At 43.8% G+C, this 22,487-nt stretch overlaps 1 protein-coding gene and 1 non-coding gene across 3 annotated transcripts in view; both read left to right on the forward strand.

Annotated features, from left to right (window-relative positions):
* Positions 1-22,487, forward strand: part of LOC104872507 (60S ribosomal protein L27a-like) — an 89,565-nt gene that overhangs the window by 3,850 nt on the left and 63,228 nt on the right. The gene's annotated exons all lie outside the window — the stretch shown is intronic.
* LOC117287205 lies at positions 4,169-4,272 on the forward strand. The gene has a single exon (XR_004518404.1). It is a non-coding gene; the product is annotated as a U6 spliceosomal RNA (small nuclear RNA).

Consider the following 22,487-nt stretch of genomic DNA (forward strand, 5'->3'; position numbering starts at 1 on the left):
AAAAAAAAAAAAAAAAAAAAAAAAAACAGAATTAGGACATAGTACTACCATATGAACTGAACTCCTCCCACAAGGAGGAGATTAGGAGAGTTGTTGTTATTGTTGTTTTTGGTTTTTTTGAGATAGGGTCTCACTGTGTCCTTCAGGCTGGCCTTGAACTCACTGTGTATCCCCAGGCTGGCCTCAAACTGAGGTAGGTGATCCTCCTGCCTCAGCCTCCTGAGTGCTGGGATTACAGTCATGTGCCACCTTGCCCAGCTAGGAGACTTTTTATTGGATATAAGTGGAAAGGTAGCTCTTGATTTTCAGGAGGGGTCTCACATGGGTAGCTGCATGGCCCCTAGCTCCAGAGCTAATTATGGATAACAAAGCCCAGAAATTGCTCAGTTGTTCAGTGGTCACCTGTCACGGGGGTCTCTGCAGGTTGAAAAGGACCAGTTGAAACTCGGCCTTCTAACCCAGTTCTTCAGCATGCAGGAAACAGGAATTTTAGAAAACAGGAACCAATTTTGGATTTTAAGTTCCTGGAAACTCAGAAGCGTAGTAGGGAGGAGCTGCAACAACTTTCTTTAGTAGAGAGGAGACTACACACCCTGTTGCCCCAGTACATTGTTTTTGGTCCAAATTGTAATTCTTATCACTCACTTCTGTCTCAGACTTTTCCCCTACCTAGCTGCTTTACAAGAAAGCTATCAAAATTATTTTTTACAATATTTTATTTTGTATCAAGGGATGGTACTGGGTGGGGATCAGATTCAGGTGCCCTTTAGTACTGAGCTATCTTCAGCTTTTATTTTTAATGTTTTCTCTTATTGTCTCTGGTATCATTACTGGGTTTTGGAGTGCTGGAATCTTCCGGAGGTAGTTTCTAGGTTCTTCTCATCAGGAGCAGTGAATTGAACAAGACAACCAAAAAGGGTGACAAAGTTTATTTTAAAAAGTAAAAGTGCAGGCCGGGAATGTAGCTCCTATCAAGTGTGGGGCCTGGTATCCCCGCCCCAAAGTAAAAGCGAAGGGTAAGGAAGAAACTGGCTCTGAAGAGTGAATTTGGGCTGGATAAAGGCAGGAACACCATGCACCCTGGGGAGCACCGCCCAGGCTCCCGTGAGGAAAGCAAGTCACAGCCCTTCACGGCCCTGTTACGCCACGAACATCAAGTGGGAACCTGTGAGAGCTTGTACACACCGGTGCAGGGAGGCAGTGCTGCTTGGATTCCAGGATCCTGCTGCGCCTCCCCACCCAGCCAGCCTGAGCCCCATCCTATCTCCCGTCTCATTGCTGAGGACTGACTTCAAGAGCACAGCCCCCGTTTGTAGACAAGGTCTCAGTCAGCCTCTAAGTTGCCCCGGCTGTGCTCAGATTTGCCATGCCCTGCCTGCGCCTCAGAGTTCTAGGACAGCAGGCATGTGTCACTGTTCCGGCCTTTCCTTCAGACAGTGAAGTAGGACTAGGTCCAAAAGGAGCAGCTTGGGATCTTAATAATTCCGTGAAAGCAGATTCACTTTTTGTGCTTGTGGTCTCAGTGATTAAACAAAAAGCCTCACACGTGTCAGCAAGCCCTCTACCACTGAGCAACATTCCTGGTCCTTTATAGTTTATTTTGAGGCAAGGACTGACTAAATTGCTCAGACTGGCCTCAAATTTGTAATGTTCCTGCTTCAGCCTCCTCCGTATCCTTGATTACAGAAGTGTATCACCAGAGCAGGCTGACTTCACTTAGTAATCTATGTTAAATAATATGGGGAAGTGCCCATGGAGAAAAGAGAAAAGCACACTTATGTGTGTCTGTGGGGTTTTGCAAAACAACTGGCAAGTAGGCCAGCACCCTGAGCAGGGACGGCCCTGCCTGAGTATGGTGGACCTGCCCAGTAGGCTTGCAGCCTGGGTGATGGAGGGGAGGGTCAGTGTGCACTTTGCAGTTCAGTTCTGTTTGAGCAGGTGCGCCTCGCTGACATGATTGTCTTGGACAGCAGACTCCTTCTTCGTCAGCCTTTCAGTGAGGTTATGTCAGCAACCAGACAAGGAACTTCAGGCTTCGGCCTTGCACTGGTGCGACACCCTAGATCCGTCTTAATGTAAGGCTTCCAACTTCTTAGGCTGAGCAGCTCCTGATCCTCTGGTTCCCCCCTGCAGACAGCCACTGGACACTCCAGCCTCTGATCCTGTGAGCCAGTCGATCCTTTCATAATCACTTACATAGGTGTAATATAATTTCATGTATACTATAGATTCTGTTCCTCTGGAGAATGGTAATAAATACACATTTCTTTGTCATCGTCAGGGAACTAATGGCAGAAACAGAGGCATTAAAAACATCAGTCCCTAGGAATCCAAGAGCAAGAGTTAGTGAGTTGCCCAGGTTGGCCTCCCCAGTGCTGCATACCCTTCATAGTGTTGGTTGCTTGCTTTGGGTTTTGTCTGTGTGTGTGTGTGTGTGTGTGTGTGCATTAGGACAGCATGAACCTTTGTCTCACAAGTCCTGCCCTTGCCCTCTTCCAAGGACAAAGGCTTCTTCCCCAATCACTTTGCCCATTTGCTCTGATTAGATTTCAGCTAGATTATTACGTTTTTATTAGTAATTAAAAATGCTAGCTCCAGGAAACTAGGACTCTATCACTTCCTGGCTTTGTAGCAGGGAGGGCTACCCTCAGTGCTGGGGATCGAACCCAGGGTCTCTCTTATATTAGGCAAGAGCTCTACCTCTGAACCACACCAGCAGTGCCTGCTTCTTATTTATTTATTTATTTGGTACTGGGGATCGAACTCGGGACCTTGCACTTTTGATGCCTGCTTCTTTTTTAAAGTACTTCAAGTGCATGGTTCAAATGACACAGATAAATCCCAGCACTCACAAGGCTAAGGCAGGAGGATTGCCACAAGTTTGAGGCCATCCTGGGATACATAATGAGTTCAAGGCAAGCCTGAACTATAAAGCAAGACCCTGTGTTGTAGTCAGGGTTTTTGCAAGGGAACACACTTAATACAGGATACAGGATTATTTTATGATATTTACCCGAAAAAGTCAAATATGGAGGGGAGTACAAGAGATTAGCCACACATTAGAGGCCCAAAGAATCCTGCTGGGGGTCTGGATCCCAGCAGTTTCCCACACGTCCAGCTGAAGGCTTAGAGTCCAAGGCAAGTCCTCCATGAATCCAGCCTGTGCCCTAGAGCCCACGGCAACGACTCGTGCTTGTCTGTATTGAGGATCTACACCTGGAAGGCCCAAAGGCCAGTGGTGGAAGCCAGAAATCCTATGCTGGTGGGGTGAAGGATCTGCGCCACCAGGCTGAGGGATCCACACTGGAGCCCGGAAGTGACGCTCACGGTGAAGATCAGAGTCCCCTGACTGCAATAGCAGCCGTTCCCAGAGACAGCGAGGCCCGGAGCTCCTCCCACGAGAAAAGCCAAGTTTGCATCAGGAAAACCATCCTCAGCAAACTTTAGAAGACCAACAGCCCATGTTCTTCCCCTCCAGTTTTCTTTTAATGGTTACTGGCAACAGTCCTCGGGGATCTTCCACGCCCTTCAGCTGGGCATTACAAGTTGACCATTCATTAATCCACCACACTCTGCCTCAAAAAAAGAGACATAAATAAAAAAAATTCTTCTTCTACACCTCTCAGCCCAGGAGATTCCCTTGCAGAAGATAGTGAGCGCTCGTAGTTTCCTATCTTCCCTGCCAGGGCGGATCTGCCTGTGTGCCACTGCACGTGCAGCGGCGTGTTCTGCACTTTGCCTGGCTTCAGTGTAGAGATTTGTTCATAGACATCCACAAAGCGTGCATTCTTTTATAATTCTGCTTAATGTGGATGTAGCATAATGGTTTAACCTTCTGTTATTGTAAGCAATGCTACAATAAATGCTTTTATTCATGTATCATTATGCATGTATGTACACAAGTGTATCACTTCATAGGTCATTAGAAACACAGTTGTTGGGCCACGGGTCGAGCTCGGCAATGCTGCTCCTGCCTGGCAAGTGCCTGTCTTGAGTTTGATCCCAGCAAACGAAACAAAACAAAAAGAACTCGGTCGTTGCTGGGCATGGTGATGCACGTCTGTACTCTCAGCACTCTGGGAGGCAGAGGCTGGAGGTTGACAAGTTTGAGCCCAGGCTGGGCCATGTAGTGACTTAGGAAGACCCTGCCTCCAAAATAATTGTCCATGTACTGGCTTTGGCAGCACATGTACTAAATTCTGAACAACTCAGAGATTAGCACAGCCTTTGTGCAAGGATGACACACAAATTCATGAAGTATTCCATATTATTTTAATAAAATTGTTCAGTCAAAGGAATGTGCATTTTACATTTTGGTAGCAACTGCTAAAATTACCTCCATAAAATATCTGCTTCTCTGACTTTACCCACCACACACTGAATTATGAAATTATTTTGTTATCTGATAAATGAAAAAATGGTATTGTATTACAGTTTGGATTGTTTTGTTTGTTTGTTTGTTTGTTTTTGAGACAGGGTCTCGCTATGTAGTTGAGACTGACCTGGAACTCACTATGTAGCCCACGCTGATCTCAAACTCACAGCAATCCTCCTGCCTCAGCCTCCCACTGCTGGGATTACAGGCGTAAACCACCACGCCCAGCCGTTTGGATTTCTTTTGCAAGTGTTTCTCTGTTTCAGTGAGCTGTTTGTTTTGCATATCTCTATTGCATTATTGGTTTGACAGATTGGTGAGAACTTTTTCTGTATGGAGAGCGCCCTGGAAATGGTGGGTTCTGGCTGGCTTGAGTGTGCGGATGTAATGTGCAGACATGGGGAAGGGTGGGTGCATGTAAGGAAAGATGCTAAAAGGGGCAAGGGAGAGGTACCAGATAAGCCGTTGTATTTCATGTGTCATTTCCGCCACATCTCTTTATCAGTGCATTAGCACTTCTGCAGATAGTAAGCTCCGGTTGGCAGGTGTGCACGTGCATGTAGCACACTTTCTCACTCCCCCAGCCCTTTCCACACGTGCTCCCCAGTCTCACGTGTGGTTTGGACGTTCAGTGTGTGTGATGTATTTTGATCATATTCATGTCCCCTACTACCCAACCTTGTATCCACTCTTCCTCCTTGTTTCATGTATTTTGGAGGCCTGTGCTTCCTGAGCATTAAGGAGTGGGGCAGATTTCTCCAAAATGCAGTGTGCAGAGTGACTCGCTGAGGTTTAGGAAAAAATACTAGAACTTCTATTTCTGTCTGTCTCCCTTTTGTTGTTGTTGTTTGTTTTGAGATAGGGTCACATTTTATAGTTCTGTCTGGCCTTAAACTCACTGTGTATCTCAGGCTGGCCTCAAATGCACAGAGATCTTCCCACCTCAGCTTCCCAGGTGCTACGATTATAGGTATGTGCCACACCCTAGACTATTATATTTCTTTCGTTAATCTAAAAACAGAAAGTTAGGCCCAATGTGGTGGTGCACACCTGTAATCCTAGAGCTCAGGAGACTGAAACAGGATTGCCATGAGTTCAAGACCAGCCTGGGCTACATAGCAAGACCCTGTCTCAAAAAATCAGCCAGGTGTGGTGGTGCACGCCTGTAATCCCAGTGCTCGAGAGGCTGAGGCAGGAGGATGGCTGTGAGTTTGAGACCAGCCTGGGCTACACAGTGAGTTCCAGGTCAGTCTCAACTGCATAGTGAGACCCTGTTTCAAAAAACAACAACAAAAAGAAAAAACAAAAAAGAAAAAACTAAAAACTAAATACAGGAAATTAATTTCTGTTATTTAGTGTGTGGGTTAGCACTTTTATCTTTACCAGTCTGCAGGTCACGTAAGGTGGGGACATCCAGGGACAAGAGCAGGAATTTTGTGTCCCTCCACTTGTTTGTTCCTGTGCAGCACATTCCGAGACCCTGTAGAACGCTTCAGTGACGATTTACCGGGTATGCTGTCTAGCTCTAATGGAACCAACCTCACAAATAGGTGTTGGTTCCCTGGCCAGAGTCCACTTGGTGGCCGAGCCTCACCCTCCACGTGCTGTGACTCTTGGCCGCGAACAACTTACAGAACTGGGTGTCCTGCGTGGGAGCGCTGCCCCACCATCTCATCATGGGCGGCTGTGGTCAGACTGAGTGCGAGGCGGACAGGTCTGCGGTGCCTCCCGCGCTCCAGAGCTCCTGGGCAAGTTCAGGGCAGGCCTGGCTGAGCACCGCCCCTCCCGCCTGTCTTCGCTGGGCCTCCGCTCCCCGTCCTCTTCTGTCACCCCCCGCCCAGTGAGAGGTTTCAGCTCAGACCACGCAGAAACTCCAGCAAAGTGAATGCCCCTGAGGCCGAATGTTAGACAGAGTAAAGCAGACACACAAGACTAAGTATCACATGGTCGCTCCTGTGTAAGAAACCCAACATATAAATAAAGAGCAGGACAGAAGGGAGGTGATAGGAGGTAGGGAAGTAGCTCTTAGAGGGGCAGGGGATCAAGAGATGGAGCGACGGTGGGGGAGGGAAGGGGATGAGAGAAGGGACTGAGACGCTCCATGTGTGTGGGCCAAGTCCACACAAGCGGTGTGGCCACTGTGTGCTGCATGGGCACTAACAGAAAAGAAAGCCTAGCTAGGAAAACAATCACTGGCACATTGCGCCGGGGATTTAGCTCAGTGGTTCTGCTGCCTGCCTCAAGCGCAAGGTCCCGAGTTCAATCCCCAGTACCAAAAAAACAAAAAAATTCCCATTTCAAGCTCTGCTTCTTAGAACCTGGCCAATATATATATATAGTCGTGCAAAGAACAGAAGGATTTAAAAGATCAGAAATAAAAGCAACAGCAAAATGGCAGAACTCGTTCTTGTCCTACTTCCAGTGCAAGCTTTTAGCTCTAATATGTGACCAAAATGACAGCTTCATGAGCTCTAACAAGAAGCTGCTAAATGACGAACACTAATTGCACTTTGTTAGCAAGTGCATCTTCTTGCCCCAGTGACTAGCGGTCTGGCATCAGCAGGATGTAATGACATTGCTGTTAGCACAGTACCCAATACCCCTGCATCAGCGCAGCGCACCAGGCTCACTGCATTGACTGACATCTGTGTGAAATGCTGTTTCTCATTTCTGACATTTCTTACTTCATAATGAATGGTACCCCCCGCCCTCCCCGCCCGCTGCAAGAAAACAACTCATACACCACTGGGAAATAGTTCTTTTCTGTTAGTTAGAACAGCTAAGATACAGATTTTTTGTTGTTTTTTTGAGACAGGGTCTCACTGTGTAGTTCAGACTGACCTGGAACTCACTATGTAGCCTAGGCTACACAGCCTGCCTCAGCCTCCCGAGTGCTGGGATTACAGGTGTGCACCACCGCGCCCAGCTTCCAAAATATATTCTTTAGTGAACAGATGCTAAAGAAAATCTGCAAACAAAGTTTTATGGAAAGATCATATAAATAACATGGATAGATTATGCCACATGGGAAGTTTCTGGGGTTTTTCCCCCCTTTGAGACAGTCTTGGTATGTGTTAGTGCTAACTCTACCCATGAAATCAAACCACTCCATTTTTATCTTCAGTGATAAGTCATTATAAAGAAGGTTGGAGATACCCTGTACAAATTTCTCCATGATACCACTGACCTAGTTACTTTAATACAAACAGTACTTCACAAACTTTGCACACCCAGGGATGTAGCTCAATGGCGCCATGCCTGCCTGGCAAGCACAAGGTTCTGAGTTTGATTTCCAGTACCGAAAACAATTTAGCACAGCCTCTTTGCAATATTTTTTCAGCGGTGATATCCAACCCTAGGGCGTGCTTTCACTAAGCCACATCTGTACCTCTTTTATTTTAAGTTGAGATCTCAGCTGTGCGGGAAGGTCAGCTGTCTTCCTGGTAGCTCAGGCTACAGGCGTGTGCCTCCGTACATGATTATAATTTTTTAAACGATCTATAGAATGGGCCTACATTTTCATAGGACAGAGAGGTTCCCTGGCATTTTGTGGCAAAATATTTACAAAATCTGCCAAAATTAAGATGAATGATCCAATTTCCTTTTATAAAAAATAAAACATCATTCTGGGAGTCAGAAGCAGGAGGTAGGAGACCTGGTCTCAAGAAGAAAAATAAAAAGCACTAAAATGTAGCTCAATAGCAGAGTGCCCTAAGATCAGTCCTCATTCGAGAGGAAAGAAAAAAAGGCAAGTATAATTTGAAGTATTTCTATTGTTCTGTGATTTCATTGCTAAAAATGATATGTGTGTCAAGTATAAAAACTGAAGTATAATGGGCCGGGGATGTAGCTCAGTGGTTCCACCGCCTGCCTTGCAAGCACAAGGACCCGAGTTCGATCCCTGGTACCAAACAAACAAAAATGAAGTATACTGAAACTTGGAAAGAGAATTCACAAGGCTGTTTGAAAATCTTCCAAGTAAAGAGTTTCAGTCAATTTAGTCCAGTTTTACATATAAAAATACAACATATTTTGATTGACATTAGGGATGATGGCAATTTATAATGGAATATACATATAACTTCGTATAATTATGGAATATGACTGAAAATGAGTAACTTGATTTTATCTTCTTCCCTTTGAATCTTACTACCCTTGTGAAGTATGATTTTCATCTATAGTGAGAAGAATTCAAGTGAATGTAAAAGCAGACCTTCAAGTAGCTCAGTATCTGATGTATTAAACCAAGATAAAAGATTAACCTATTATTACTACTTTTAGTTTGAGTGATGTATGTGACAATCACTAGTACAGTAACTCGTGTGCACATTGTTCCTGGACAGTGGAGGATCCAGAGAGACAACCACACTGAGCTATGGGCCCACACACGTCCCTCCCACCCAGTGCAGAAGGGCACCTCAGGAGGTGCTGGGTTCGTAGCACCTAACTGATCACAGCGTGCACTCATCCAGGGGGCAGAGAAGACAGCAGCATCTCCCTTAAAAGTTCCAGAAGGATGGCAATTTGGGCAGACACACCTATCTTATTGGCCAAGGTAGAAATGTACAAGAATGAGAGAATCAATTCCTTCAAAAAACACAAGAGCATGCTAAATCAGCTGATTACAAACAGTATGCACAGCTCAATAGCTGAGATTGGCATGGTGGCATGTGTTTGTAATCCTAGCACTCTGGAAGCTGAGGCAGGAGGCTATCCGTAAGTTCAAGGCCATCATGGTTTACATAGTTTAAAGGGGCCAGGGATTTAGCTCAGTGGTTCCGCTGCCTGCCTGGAAAGCACAAGGACCCAAGTTTGATTCCTGGCATGAAAAAAACCAAAACAAAAGAGTGAGTTCAAGGCCAACCTGAACTATGTAGTGAGACCCTGTTTTGTTTATTTGTTTGTTTTTGGTATCAGGGATCAAACTTGGGACTTTGCACTTGCCAGGCAGGCACCACTGAGCTAAATCCCCAGCCCAATGAGACCCTGTTGTTAAAACAAAAGAGAAAACCTCAATAGCTGAGCTGGATGTAGTGGCACATCCCTGTAATCCCATCACACGGAGGCAGGAGGATTCCAAATTCAAACCCAGCCTGGGCAATTTAGCAATTTTTTGAGACCATATCTCAAAAAAGTATACAGAGGAGGCCGGGTGTGGTGGCGCAGGCCTGTAATCCCAGCACTCAGGAAGCTGAGGCAGGAGGATCACTGTAAGTTGAGACCAGCCTGGGCTACACAGTGATTTCCAGGTCAGTCTCAACTACATAGTGAGACCCTGTCTCAAAAAAAAAAAAAAAAATTATGTATACAGAGGCTAGAGATGGAGCTCGGAAGGCCCTGGGTTCAATTGTCAGTACTGCAAATATAAAAATAAAAATTTTTTAAAATTCCATATTATTACAACAAAGATTACATACTCAGGGACAAACCTAAGAAATGTACAGTGTCAGCATGAAGCCGATTGGAGGGTACTGAGGATGATTCAAATATATTTTCCAGAATCAGTTCAGTTGTCACTTCCTCATTGAATGTTTCCTAGATTCCCCAGAACAGACAAAATATAAGTTCACTAGGGTCGGGGATTTAGCTCAGTGGCACCATGCCTATCTTGCAAGCACAAGGACCTGAGTTTTATTTATTTATTTGTTTGTTTTTCTAATTTTATTTTAGTTGGTACTGGTGATTGAACTCGGGTCCTTGCGCTTGCAACGCGGGCCACCGAACCATTGAGCTAAATCCCTGGCCCAAGGACCTGAGTTTTAAAAGTTCACTGTAAGACTGTGTATCTCCTTTGCACTTAAAAGCTTCACAATATTATCTTTATTTGTTCCATCATATGCTTGCTATCTCCTAGATTTCAGAAGATCCTTAATAACAACACTGTTAGAGTTACATTTATATATCTAGTTCCTAGAATTCTTGATGTATTAGATGTTCAATAAGTTTGTCAAGTGAATGAATGAATAAATGAAAGTTAGTCATATATTATGCCAGTTCGGAAGATTTAATATTGTAAAGTGTACACCTGCCTGGCAAGTGCAAGGTCCTGAGTTTGATCCTGGCACCAAAAAAAAAAAAATTGTACAGTGTGATGTTTATGTAAATTAATCTATGTAATGGGTATTTTGATGACCACAGTATCCACAGCATTATTTGTGGAACTTGACAAAATGATATTAGTAATCACCTAGATTCTGGAGATGTGAATGTAGTTAATGGCCACAAACTATGACTAAATTTAATGAATTAAAAAATCTGACCAAATTTCTCTAGAAACATGAGAAGATTCCAAAAACACTTTAAAATAGCATGAGTAAGAAATTCATCTACTGGAAATTAAAGCTTATTTAAAACCTACAGCCAGGGGTGGTAGTGCACATCTGTAATCCCAGCAGTAGGGAGGCTGAGGCAGGAGGATCACTGTGAGTTCAAGGTCAGATTAGAGTACATAGTGAGTTCAAGGCCAGCCTGAATTGCATAGTAAGACCATGTCTTGAAAGCAAACAGGGCCAGGGATGTAGCTCAGTGGTGCCATGCCGGCCTGGCAAGTGTAAGGTCCTGAGTTCCATCCCCAGGAGAGAAAGAAGAAGGGGGAGGGGGAGGGAGGGGGAGGGAAGGAGAGGAGGGAGAGGGGACAAACAAACAAAAAGCTACAGTATTTGAATTCCTTTGCATCCAGTTAATGAGTCAATGAGGTCAGTAATGAGTCCAGAAATAATTTAATATTTATAAGGGAATTTAGTATATGATAAAGATGACATTTCACATCAAAGCTTAAAGGATAGATTATTCAAGAAATAGTTTAGGGAAAACAGAAGAACCATACAAGAAAAGATTGACTTTGAATCAACTACTTCTTTAGAAAAATTATTGACTCCGAGTAGCTGATTCGTATTCATGGTAAACAACAGCAAATCTTAAAACAGTACGAAGCACATATATTAAAAAGTGAGCCCCGGCCCACGCAGTCTGTCCATTCCTCATTACAGAGGTAATTAATACCACTAGTCTCTCAACTATTTTCAGAAATACTCCGTGGTGTACTCACAGCAGAATGCATACAGATTGGGTTAGTCAGCTGCTGGGACAAAAATATTCAACATGTACTACCTAAAGGAGGAGAGGTTTAGTTTATCTCAAAGTCTCCAATGGTTCAGTCCATGGCTGGCAGATTCCAAGGCAGAAACGGCAGGTGGAGGGGATGGTGGAAGGAGGCTGAGGACAGAGAGAGGAACTGGGGACCAGAATACACCTCTGCACGTCACACACGCAGCAACCGTCTCTTCCGGGGATTCCAGTGCCCCGTGATCCAGTCTCTTCCCCCAGATCCCGCCCCTGCTTTGTTGTGTTTGGTACCGGGGATTGAACTTGGGCCCTGTGCTCGCAAGGCAGGCGTTGGAACCACTGAGCCAAATTCCCAACCCTAAACCCCACCTCTGAACACATAAGACTTTTGGGGGATCTAAACAAAACATAGAACAGATAGAAATATGTATCTGAATTTTTTATTTTTTTTTTTCAGGCAAAGTCTCACTTTGCAGTTAGTGCAGGCTGGACTTGAACACGCTATGTAACCTAGGCTGGCCTTGAATGCAGGGTGATCCTCCTGCCTCAGCCTCCCAAGTGCTCAGGCATGCACCACCATGCCCAGCATATATCTGGTTTTGGTAGCCAAATGGAAGCGTATTTTTTCTTTTCTTTTTCTTTTTGCTCTTTGCTTTCTTTCCCTCTTTTTTGAAGCATACTTTTCTTCTTTTCTTTGAAATACTTTGGGGGCCAGGGATGTAGCTCAGTAGTACGGCGCCTGCCTTGCAAGCACAAGGTTCTGAGTTCAATTCCTAGTACTGGCGGAAAAGAAAAGAAAAAAATACTTTGGAATAATTCCATGTAAGTATGAGAGTTGTCCGTTTTTTGTTGTTATGGACTACATAAAGTAATCCCTTGGAGCAATATCATATAAGTAATATATAATATATGTATCCTAGGGGAAGGGATATACAAAGAGCTCACAAATCAGTAAGACAAAAGCAAGCCTAAGAAAACCTAACAGACATTTGAATATATAAAGCAAAGAAAAACTTTTGAAAAAATAAAATGATAAAAATACTGTGTAGAACGAGGAGTTTTCGCTGAGAATAAGAAAGCAGGAAAGTTCTGTAACACCGGCCAGCGCTGACACGGAGTACGGAGATGGGTGCTCTCGTATCCCTTCCGTGGCGCTGTGAGTTCATGCCTCAGGGGCATTTTGAGATTGTCAGTCAACATGCAAAATCCGTAAGAATTTAGACCAATGAATTCCCCTTCCCATAAGTGCATTAAAATGTCTAATCAAGATTGGACACTGTGGGCGGGGCGTAGTGGCTCACACCTGTAATCCCAGCACTCGGGAGGCTGAGACAGGAGGATTGCTATGAGTTCGAGACCAGCCTGGGCTGAGTTCCAGTTCAGTCTCAACTACATAGTGAGACCCTGTCTCAAAAACAAAACAAAACAAAAGATTGGACAAAAGATGTGACTGCTCTAACTTTTCAAACTGCACAGTACCCTGAATGTTCAAATAGAATTCTAGCTATACTACGCTGTAAGAATAAAGTAATATACAGCCTTAAAATGACATACATCCTTCAGGTCATGTCTAAGTGAAGAAAACTACAGAGCCACATATGTAGTTCATTTTTCCTGAAATTACTTCTAAAATGGTATGTGCAAATATATCCTTTTTTGTTTGTTTGTTTGTTTGTTTTTTTGAGACAGGGTCTTACTATGTAGTTGAAACTGACCTGGAACTCACTGTGTAGCCCAGGCTGGTCTCGAACTCACAGTGATCCTCCTGCCTCAGCCTCCCAAGTGCTGGAATTACAGACATGTGCCATCACGCCCAGCTCATACATCCATTTTTAAAGTCTACAGTGTAACTAGTTAATGGTGGTTACCTCTGAGGAGTGAGATTATGTGACAGAGGGTTTCCTGCATAAAACAGCTACATTGAAACATCACGTAAGGGACCAGGAGGCTGTTCAGGGCCCAATGCTTGCCTAGAATGCACAAGGTCTTGAGCTTGATCCCCAGTCCTGGACAAAAGTCATGTGCTCAACCATAAATCTTCGCTGCAATACTGTTTAGGATAAATAGCCCCAAAACCTTGAGGACAGGACCTCCTACTGACAACACAGTACCTAAAGATGTGCTACTCCAGGCACTGACCAGGGAAAGCACACTGCCCACAGTCAGAGAAGAGCAGAGTGAAATTACCAAATGAAGAGTTATGTATATATTTCAAATAATTTTCAGCAAAAGGGGCTGTCTTTATTTTTATTTATTTTATTTTATTTTTTGGTACTGGGGATGGAACTTGGGACTTTGTGCTTAGGGCTGTCTTTTTAATACTCAACTAATTAAAAATAAGTTAATTTTGCTTAGGTGACCTTTAACTATAAGTTGATATACCTTGATGCATAAATAATATTAAACTTTACAACTTATTCCTGATTTGTTTTATTTATTTTAAAAATTTGTTTTTGTTTTGTTTTTTTGAGATGGGCTCACTATGTAGTCCAGGTGGGCCTTGAACTCACTATGTCGCCCATCTTGGCCTCAAACTCACTGTGAACTTCTTGCCTCTGCCTCGAGTGCTAGGTTTATAGGTGTGTGTCACCATGCTCAACCTACCCAATTAATTTTAGGAGCTTCTCTATAAGGATTATGAAAGTAAAGTGTGAATATTGCTTCCTGATTTTGCAAAAAGTGCATGTACTGTTTTGATTTTTTTTTTTCCGTATGTGGGATCGAATTCGATCTTGCAAATGTGGGCGGTGGAACCACTGAGTTAAATCCCCAGCCCATGTACTGTTTTTGAATAACTGAAAGAAAGATTTTTTTGAAAAACAACTAGTGCCTCTCCTCTGTTTATACTTACCGTTAATTTTTCAAAATACAAATGTGGCCGGGCATCGTGGTGCACGCCTGTAATCCCAGCACTTGGGAGGCTGAAGCAGGAGGATCGCTGTGAGTTCGAGACCAGCCTGGGCTACATAGCGAGTTCCAGGTCAGTCTCAACTACATAGTGAGACCCTGTCTCAAAAAACCAAAAAAAAAAAAAAAGAAAACAAATGTGATTTTTATTGGTGTTTTGAGACTGGGTCTCACTGTGTAGTTCAGGCTGGTCTTGAACTCACAAGGATCCTTCTTCCTCAGCCTCCTGAGTGATGAGATTATAGCTGTGCGCCACCATGCCTGGCTGAAATGTGGTTTTGATTCTATCAAGAACACTTTTCAAAGATAATATGACAGTCATAGAAATACCATGTAGAGAAATAAAATAGGCTCTTTTTAACACGTGCCTGGTTCTACCAACAAAATTTGCATTGAACGCTTATTTGTGAGACATTAGATAATAAGAGCTTTGACAAAGGCAAGATATGCAGGTTAGTATCTCAGCAGTAATTCTAAAGACACATTGGGAAATCTAAAATATTGACAATAACGACCAAAGAATTTCTAGTTCTTCCTTTTTTTTTTTTTTTTTTTTGGTACCAGGGATCAAACTCAGGGCCTTCTGCTTGTAAGTCAGGCACAGGCGCCACTGAGCCGAATTCCCAGCCATCATGTTTTGTTTTTAGCAAGAAAACCGTGGGTCTCTGGTGACAAAGGTTAGTACACATTCTAGTGATGACCCACTATAGACTGCTGCAAGTTTGATCTGTAGTTAATCATTAACAATTCATTCCCTTGTTGTTACTCGATCTGCTTTGGACCTGGAAAAACATCCCTCACCCAAGCAGATCAGACCACGCTGAGTCTCAAACTTCAGAAACGTGAGAGTTATGTGCTTCTTTCTAGCTGTTTCACTCTTCTGATTTTTTTGTTGCTTGTTTTTACCCACACGCATGCATCCACGCAGTACCGAGGATTGATGCCAGGGTTTTCCTCAGTGAGCTAGACCGTTTTGAGGTTTTATTTCTCCGAGTTGCCTGGCTGACCTTCAGCTCAGTCCTCCTGCTTCCGCCTCTCAGATGGCGGTAGGTACTGATGTATGCCACCGTGCCTAGCAAAACTTGGCTTATTAAATACATATTATTGAATACACTACGTGAAGTTTTTGGGGGGTACCGGGGATCAAACTCCGGTCCTTGCACTTGTGAGGCAGGCGCCAGAACCACTGAGCTAAGTCCCCAGCCCCACCACATGTAGTTTTATTTATTTTTTATTTTGATACTGGGGATCGAACTCAGGTCCTTGTGCTTGTGAGGCAGGTGGTGGAACCACTGAGCTAGGTCCCCGGCCCTACATGTAGTTTTAGATGAGCTGTCTTCTTTCAAACTAAATTATTTATGTGGATCTTCTTTTTGTTTTTGGTACTGGGCATTGAACTCAGGTCCTTGCGCTTGCGAAGCAGCTGCTGGAACTGAGCTAAATCTCTAGCCCCTATGTGGGTCATTTTTGAGGAAGAAGAAATCACTTTTTTATTGACAGTTTCAGTAGCTGTTGGTTTAAAAGTTAAGGATAGGGCGGGGGATTTGACTCAGTGGTTCTGCCGCCTGCCAAGTACCCGAGTTCGATCCCTGTTACCAAAAAAAAAAAAAAAAAAAATTAAGGATATTCAAAATGTGGCCCTTGATATTATTTAATGATTATTAATAAACATCAATGATACATGATTGTTCATTGTACTGTTGAAATTTGGATTTCAAAAAAGAGAATAATGAACCTGTATTTAATTGGTTGCAATGAGTTTAAAACATATGGTAAAATTAAAATGAACTGTAAATATTTTGAATATAGAAATTTAAAACTGAATCATAAACACCGCCAGTCATTTCCAGGATACATGTTAATCTGAAGCACTGGTTGTCTAAAAATTCGCACAGTTCCAAGACAAAGGCTAAATTTAGGAGATAAAACACTCGAGGTTATTTTTTTAAAAGCTTTTAAAACGATGGTGCAAATATCTATTAAGCCAGTACTATAATTGTTATTATAAATCATTGGTTACTAGAAGGGATTTTTAATTTGTTATTGTTGGTTTTGTTTTACTTTGTTTTGCTGGGACAGGGTCTTGATAGTTGCCCAGGCTGGCCTTGAACTTGAGATCCTCTTGTCTCAGCCTTCCAAGTGCTGAGATTACAGGCATGCACCACCACACCCAGCTCTCAGTGTTTTATTCAGGAGAAAATCACTAATGAATCAGTGCTCCTGACTGTTTATGCCGATACTGAGTCACAAGGTCATGGACCTCATGGTTGAGTTCCGTCTCAGACTTCTCGCCTGGCACAGGCGGTGTGGCACACGCTAAGCTGCGGCTGCCAGCTTCAGCCCACGTGGCCTGACCGGTGACAGCCGGGGCCACGTTGCAGTCCGCAGAGGAAGCGAGAGAGGGCACGGAGTAAGGGGCACAGTGAACTCTGAACCAGCACTTGAGGCTGGCTACATATTCTCTCCATAAGACTGGACTGATGCTACACAGAGAAGCCAGGTGTCCGATGCGTTAGCTGAAGTCCTTTAGCACAGGCTGCAAGAGACCTGACAGGAGGGTGTGCTCACTCGAGAAGGGGTCTGTGTGGGGCCGCTTAATTTGGAAATGCTGAACCATGGGGCAAGATGCCAGGGGAGGCGTGCAAAGGTGAAGAGTATCCAACAGAGAGTGCATGTTCCTGCCACACCGCTGTAGTGACCTCAGCATTATTTTTTTCTTCCTTACTAAATCAAGAAATGCCACCTGTAAGAGTCTAACTGAACTGGAGTGACTCCATGTTGACCAGCAAACGACCTAGCGACTGTCACTCCCCACATCCCTTACAGGATAACTAATGATTCATTGTGAATTGTTAGGTAACTGCTTAGAAGTAGCTGGGAAACTAAATGGAAACTGTAGTGAACACAGAGACCCAACATCAATCACGCCACTCCTTGCTTGCCTGTGGTTGAATGTTCTGAACATTATATTCTAAGTTGTAAATGGGATAATGGATAATCAATCTGCTGATCATTAGTATGTAATGGTCGAGTATATGCTTGATGACCACCAGTTCAGATCAACTGATTCTTTGCCTTTGTCCCCTTCCTGTAAGTTTTGAGTGTAACCCCCGCCCCTTAGCCCTATATAAAATGGCCTCTGTTTCTGAGCTGGCCGCCTCTCTCAGCTTCTTGGCTCTGGGAGTGCCGTCTGGCCAGACTGATAAAGGTCTATTTGCCAACCTGCCTGGTGTGTTCCTTCCTGGGTGACTCTTGCTGTCCAACAAGCTCCTGGAGCCTCGCTGAGCTTCTGAGCCCAGCATCGTGGAAGACTCTTGGCTGTTCACGCTCCAGGAGTGAAAGTGAGACTTAAGTCTTACACACCCAGGCTGGGCTTCGTGGCGCACGCCTGTAATTCCAGTACTCGGGAGGCTGAGGCAGGAGGATCGCTGCGAGTTCGAGACCAGCCTGGGCTACACAGTGAGTTCCAGGTCAGTCTCAACTACATAGTGAGACCCTGTCTCAAAAAAAAGAAAGAAAGAAAGAAATGCCACCCTCTCATTCACAGACAGCGCTGTCCAGCGTGTCACTGGCACATCTGCACTGTCAACTTCACTGCCCCTGCACTTTGGGGCTGATGTTAAGTAAAATGGGTCACCTGGATGCAAGCGCTGTGGTGTGAGAGGGCCGCCAGGGGTGCCTCACACTGCTCGGGGTGCCGGCTGAGGGCTGGCTGGCGTCTCAGGAGGGTGCGGCAGGGTGATGTGAGCCCCATCCTACCCAGAAGGACACACATTGGAGGGATTCTTTGCCGTCTGATGTCATAGACGGGAAGCAAACCGTTTCATAAAAGGGAAGGATTGTTTCAGGATTGATACCAAAATAGTGAGCAAAATTCGACCAAACAGTATGTTCTTCACGGTATGTTCCTAACCTGCCGGAAACTGGCTCTGGGCGCCACAGGGAGGTAGGGAGGCCAGGTCCTCTCGCTCTGGACTGTGGACTTTAACAGGAATGCTTAGGGCCCCTCCGTGGGGGGAAAGAAGGATCTTTACTTTTGGAGCTCTTAAAATAGACCACAGCTGGCTGGTCCGGCCCGCGGTATCCTTAAAAGACTTCCAGTCCTCCCTTACCGCTTGAAAGGGTTTGGTGTTAGAGAATCTGGGTCAGCAAAGCAAGTGGATCAGCAGCTTAATAACTATGTGGTTTATTTAACGAGAAAGTGCTGCTCCAGTGCTTAGCTTGAGTGTGTGTCTGAATTACCTGTGGGGCTCGTTAAGCGACTCCCTGGGGCTTGGCCCCCAAGTTTTTGATTCAGCGAGTCAGACATGGGACTCCGGAGCGGCCGGTGTTGTGCTCAGGAGGTTGCACGTTGAAAATCACCGCTCCAGCCTTGAGCTAATTCCCTTGATGTGATTCTCGATATTTTTTCTGTTTGAAGAGTATAAGGTAAAAGCTACATTAATGGCACCAGAATTTATTACTTAAGATCAGGTGCTAGTCATTTGCTGCAGATTGTTTGCGTTAGGTTTTACTGACCTTTCCCCCCTTACAGTACTGAGATTAAAGTCAGGGCCTTCACACTGAGCTGCCCCTCCAGCTCCCCAGGGTTTTGAGACACTCTCACTAAGTCCCCGCGGGACTGTGTCATGGTTGGGGTCTAGAGGTCCCCCCAGAGCCTCCTGTGGTCCTAGGCTTGATCTAGCGTGGGTGAAGCTGGAATCGATTCATGATGCAGTGCTGGGCTCAGTGCCCGGCCCTACGATGGAGGGTGTGAGTGCTGCCCACGCTAAGGAGTCAGAGTAAGACTAAAGGGGCAGGGAGGCGCTGTGAACTCTCTTGTTACCTTTGCTGCCTTGTACGTGCCATGTTGTTTCTGTTCTGCAATGCTTCTTTGCCATCTCAGCCTCGCAGCCGGCCGGTTATGGACTGAAACCCCCACAAACTGTAAGCCAAATAAACCCCTTCACCTCTAACTTTGGGTGTTGGGTGTTTTGTCTCAGCAGTGAGAAAAAAGTAGCTACCACAGGCTGGAACTTGCGATCCTCCTGCCTCAGCCTCCAGGAATGCTGGGGTTATCAAATGCCCCACACCACCTAACTTTACTTGCCTCTCGATTAGATGTAGTCTAATTTTAGATTTAACAAGACACTGTGTATAATGAAGATGTTCTAGCATGAAATGGATACCAGCGTTGTAAATCTGTGGACCTCAGGAATGTGCTTACTGCCTCATTCCCCATGCCTTCCCCTCCCACCCCAACTCATTACAGTCAGGGAGGGGAACTGCGGGGCCTAGGATAACTGCATTTGCATTTGAGGAATTGGCAAACTGTTTTCCAACATTACTAAGCTACTATATATCCCCACCAACAGTTTACCAAGGTTCCAGTTTCTCTAGGTCTTGAACACTTGGTATTATGCATCTGTTTATTATGGCCATGTTAGTGGGTGTGAACCACTACATTATTTGGATTTTTACTTGCAGTCCTCTACTGACTAATAATGTTGAACGTCTTTTCAAGTGCTTACTAGCTCTTTGTATATCTCCTTTGGGGAAGTGTCATTTAAACCCTTTGCCTAGCTTTTAGAGTGGTTTTAAAAATTTCAAGTTGTAAGGGTTTTGGGTTTTTTTTTTTTTTTTTGATACCAGGGATCAAACTCTGGATCCAGGCAGGCAATGGAACCACTGAGCTAAATTGCTGGCCCAGGGTTCTTTACATATTATGACTATAAGATCCTTTATCAGATGTATGATTTGCAAATGTTTTCCTCCCATTCCATAGATGACTTTTTCCCCTTACTTGATGGTATTCATTGTTCTTTAATTTTAAAGAAGTCCAAGTTAAATTTTTGCTCTTGTTGCCAGGCATGGTGGCGCACGCCTGTAATCCCAGTACTCGGGAAGCTGAGGCAGGAGGATTGCTGTGAGTTTGAGACCAGCCTGGGCTACACAGTGAGTTCCAGGTCAGTCTCAACTACATAGTGAGACCGTCTCAAAAAAAAAACAAAACTTTTTTTTTGCTCTTTAATATTTTTGGTGTCATTTCTAAGAACTTATTGCCTAATTGAAAGTTTAAAAAAAAGTGTTATCAGTGCTAGGTATCCTAAGAATTTTATGGTTTTAACTCTTTGATCCATTTAGATTTTTTAAATTTTTATTTTTATTAGTATATTCTTGCAGTAAACAATGATTACATCCATATGGAGATTTGGTACAAGTACATGACACATCTTAATTCTTTGTTTTTGTACAGGGAAAGAACTCAGGGCCTTGTGCTTGTGAGGCAGGTGGTGGAACCACTGAGCTAAATCCCCAGCCCTACTCCTCAATTCTTTTTTTTCGTACCAGGAATTGAACTGGGGCCCTTCTTCTTTGTTTCTTGGGGTTTTTTGGTACCAGAGAACCTCATACTTGCCAGGCAGGCACTGCTGCTGAGCTACATCCCCAGCCCAGTCCCCTTTCCTTTTGCAAAAGATCTTTTTCCCTGTGTCCTATTATCTATCTTTTATTTTGCTTTTTAATTTATATTTTAGGGTTGTCATATAAAAGAAACTGTAATATTTACATTTCTGTGTCTGATTTGTTTCACTTAACATTAACATCCATTTTATGACAAATGACTCACATTTATCCTTTTTTAAAATATTTATCCTTTTTTATGGGAAAGTAGTAATCCATTGTGTATAAGGACCACATTTTCTTTATCCATACATCTGCTAATTTAAACATGTGTCTGATTTATTTCACTTAGGAGTATGGTCTCAAGGTGCATCATTTAGCTGTAAATGTCTCTAGTTCATCATTCTTTATTTCTGAAGCTCATCCTTCTTTATGGCAGAGTAGTACTCCATTTTAATAAAGAAACCCACAGCATCTTTACCCATTCATCTGTTGATGGGCATTTGGGCTGTTTCCAAGACTTAGCTATTACACACTGTGCTGCTATAAACAGGGTGTGCATATATCACTATGGTATGATGCTTTTAATTTTTTCAGGAAGATACTAAGAAGAGGAATAGCTGAGTCAAATGGAACCTCAAGTTTTAGTTTTTTGGGAAATCTCCACACTGATTTCCACAGTGGTTGCACCAGTCTATACTCCCACCACCAGTGGAGAAGGGTTTCTTTTTCCCCCACAGCCCCTCCAGCGTTTGTTATTGGTTGGTTTCTTAATACCAGCCATTCTTTCTGGAGTGAGATGAAATCTCAGCCTTGTTTTAGTTTGCATCTCGAAGAGTTTTTTTTTTTTTTGGTACCAGGGTTTGAACTTGGGTCCTTGCACTTGTGAGGAAGGTGGTGGAACCACTGAGCTAAACCCTTGGCCCTGCATCTCTCTAATGACCAGTGATGTTGAACATTTTGCCATATATTTATTTGCCATTTCTAATTCCTTATCTGAGAAGTGTCTTTTTATTTCAATTGCCTGGTTTTGGTTAGGTGTTTAAATTTTTGGGGGGTGGGGTCTGATTTTTTCAGTTCTTTATGTATTCTAGATAATAGTCCTTTATATGAAAAGCTGGATAAAAATTATTTCCCACACTGTTGTCTCTTCACTCTGTTGGTGGTTTCTCTTGCTGTGTAAAAGCTGCTTTATCATTATTATTATTATTATTATTGTTTATTTTGGTACGAAGGATTGAACTCAGGACCTTGCGCTTTTGAGGCAGGCGTGGTGCCACTGAAAAAGCTTTTAATAAGATGAGGTCCCAATTGTTGATTCTTTGTAGTATTTCCCTTGTGGTCTGGGTTTTGTTCATGAAGTCTTTGCCTACTCCTGTGTCCTCAAGCGTTCTACCTATTCTTTCTTCCAGCAGATTCAGTGTTTCTGTTTTAATATTTAGATCTTTGATCCATTTTGATTTTAGGTTAGTGCATGGTGAAGGACATGGGTCTAGTTTCAATCTTTGGCATGTGGTGAGCCAGTTTTTCCAGCACCATTTATTACCTTTTTTCTAGTGAAGGTGTTGGGCTCTTTTGTCAAAGATTTGGCGGCTGAGTGTGTCTGGAATTGTTTCTGTATCCTGTAGTCTGTTCCACTGATCCTCAGGTCTGTTCTTTCGCCAGTACCATACTTTGTTTTTTAATCACTGTAGCTTTGTAGTTTAATTTCAAATCAGGGATTGTAATACTCACTGCCTTGCCTTTTTTTTTTTTTTTT

The sequence above is a fragment of the Fukomys damarensis genome, unplaced genomic scaffold (genome assembly GCF_012274545.1).
Source record: "Fukomys damarensis isolate Sample0158 unplaced genomic scaffold, DMR_v1.0_HiC HiC_scaffold_21, whole genome shotgun sequence".
Lineage (NCBI taxonomy): Eukaryota > Metazoa > Chordata > Mammalia > Rodentia > Bathyergidae > Fukomys > Fukomys damarensis.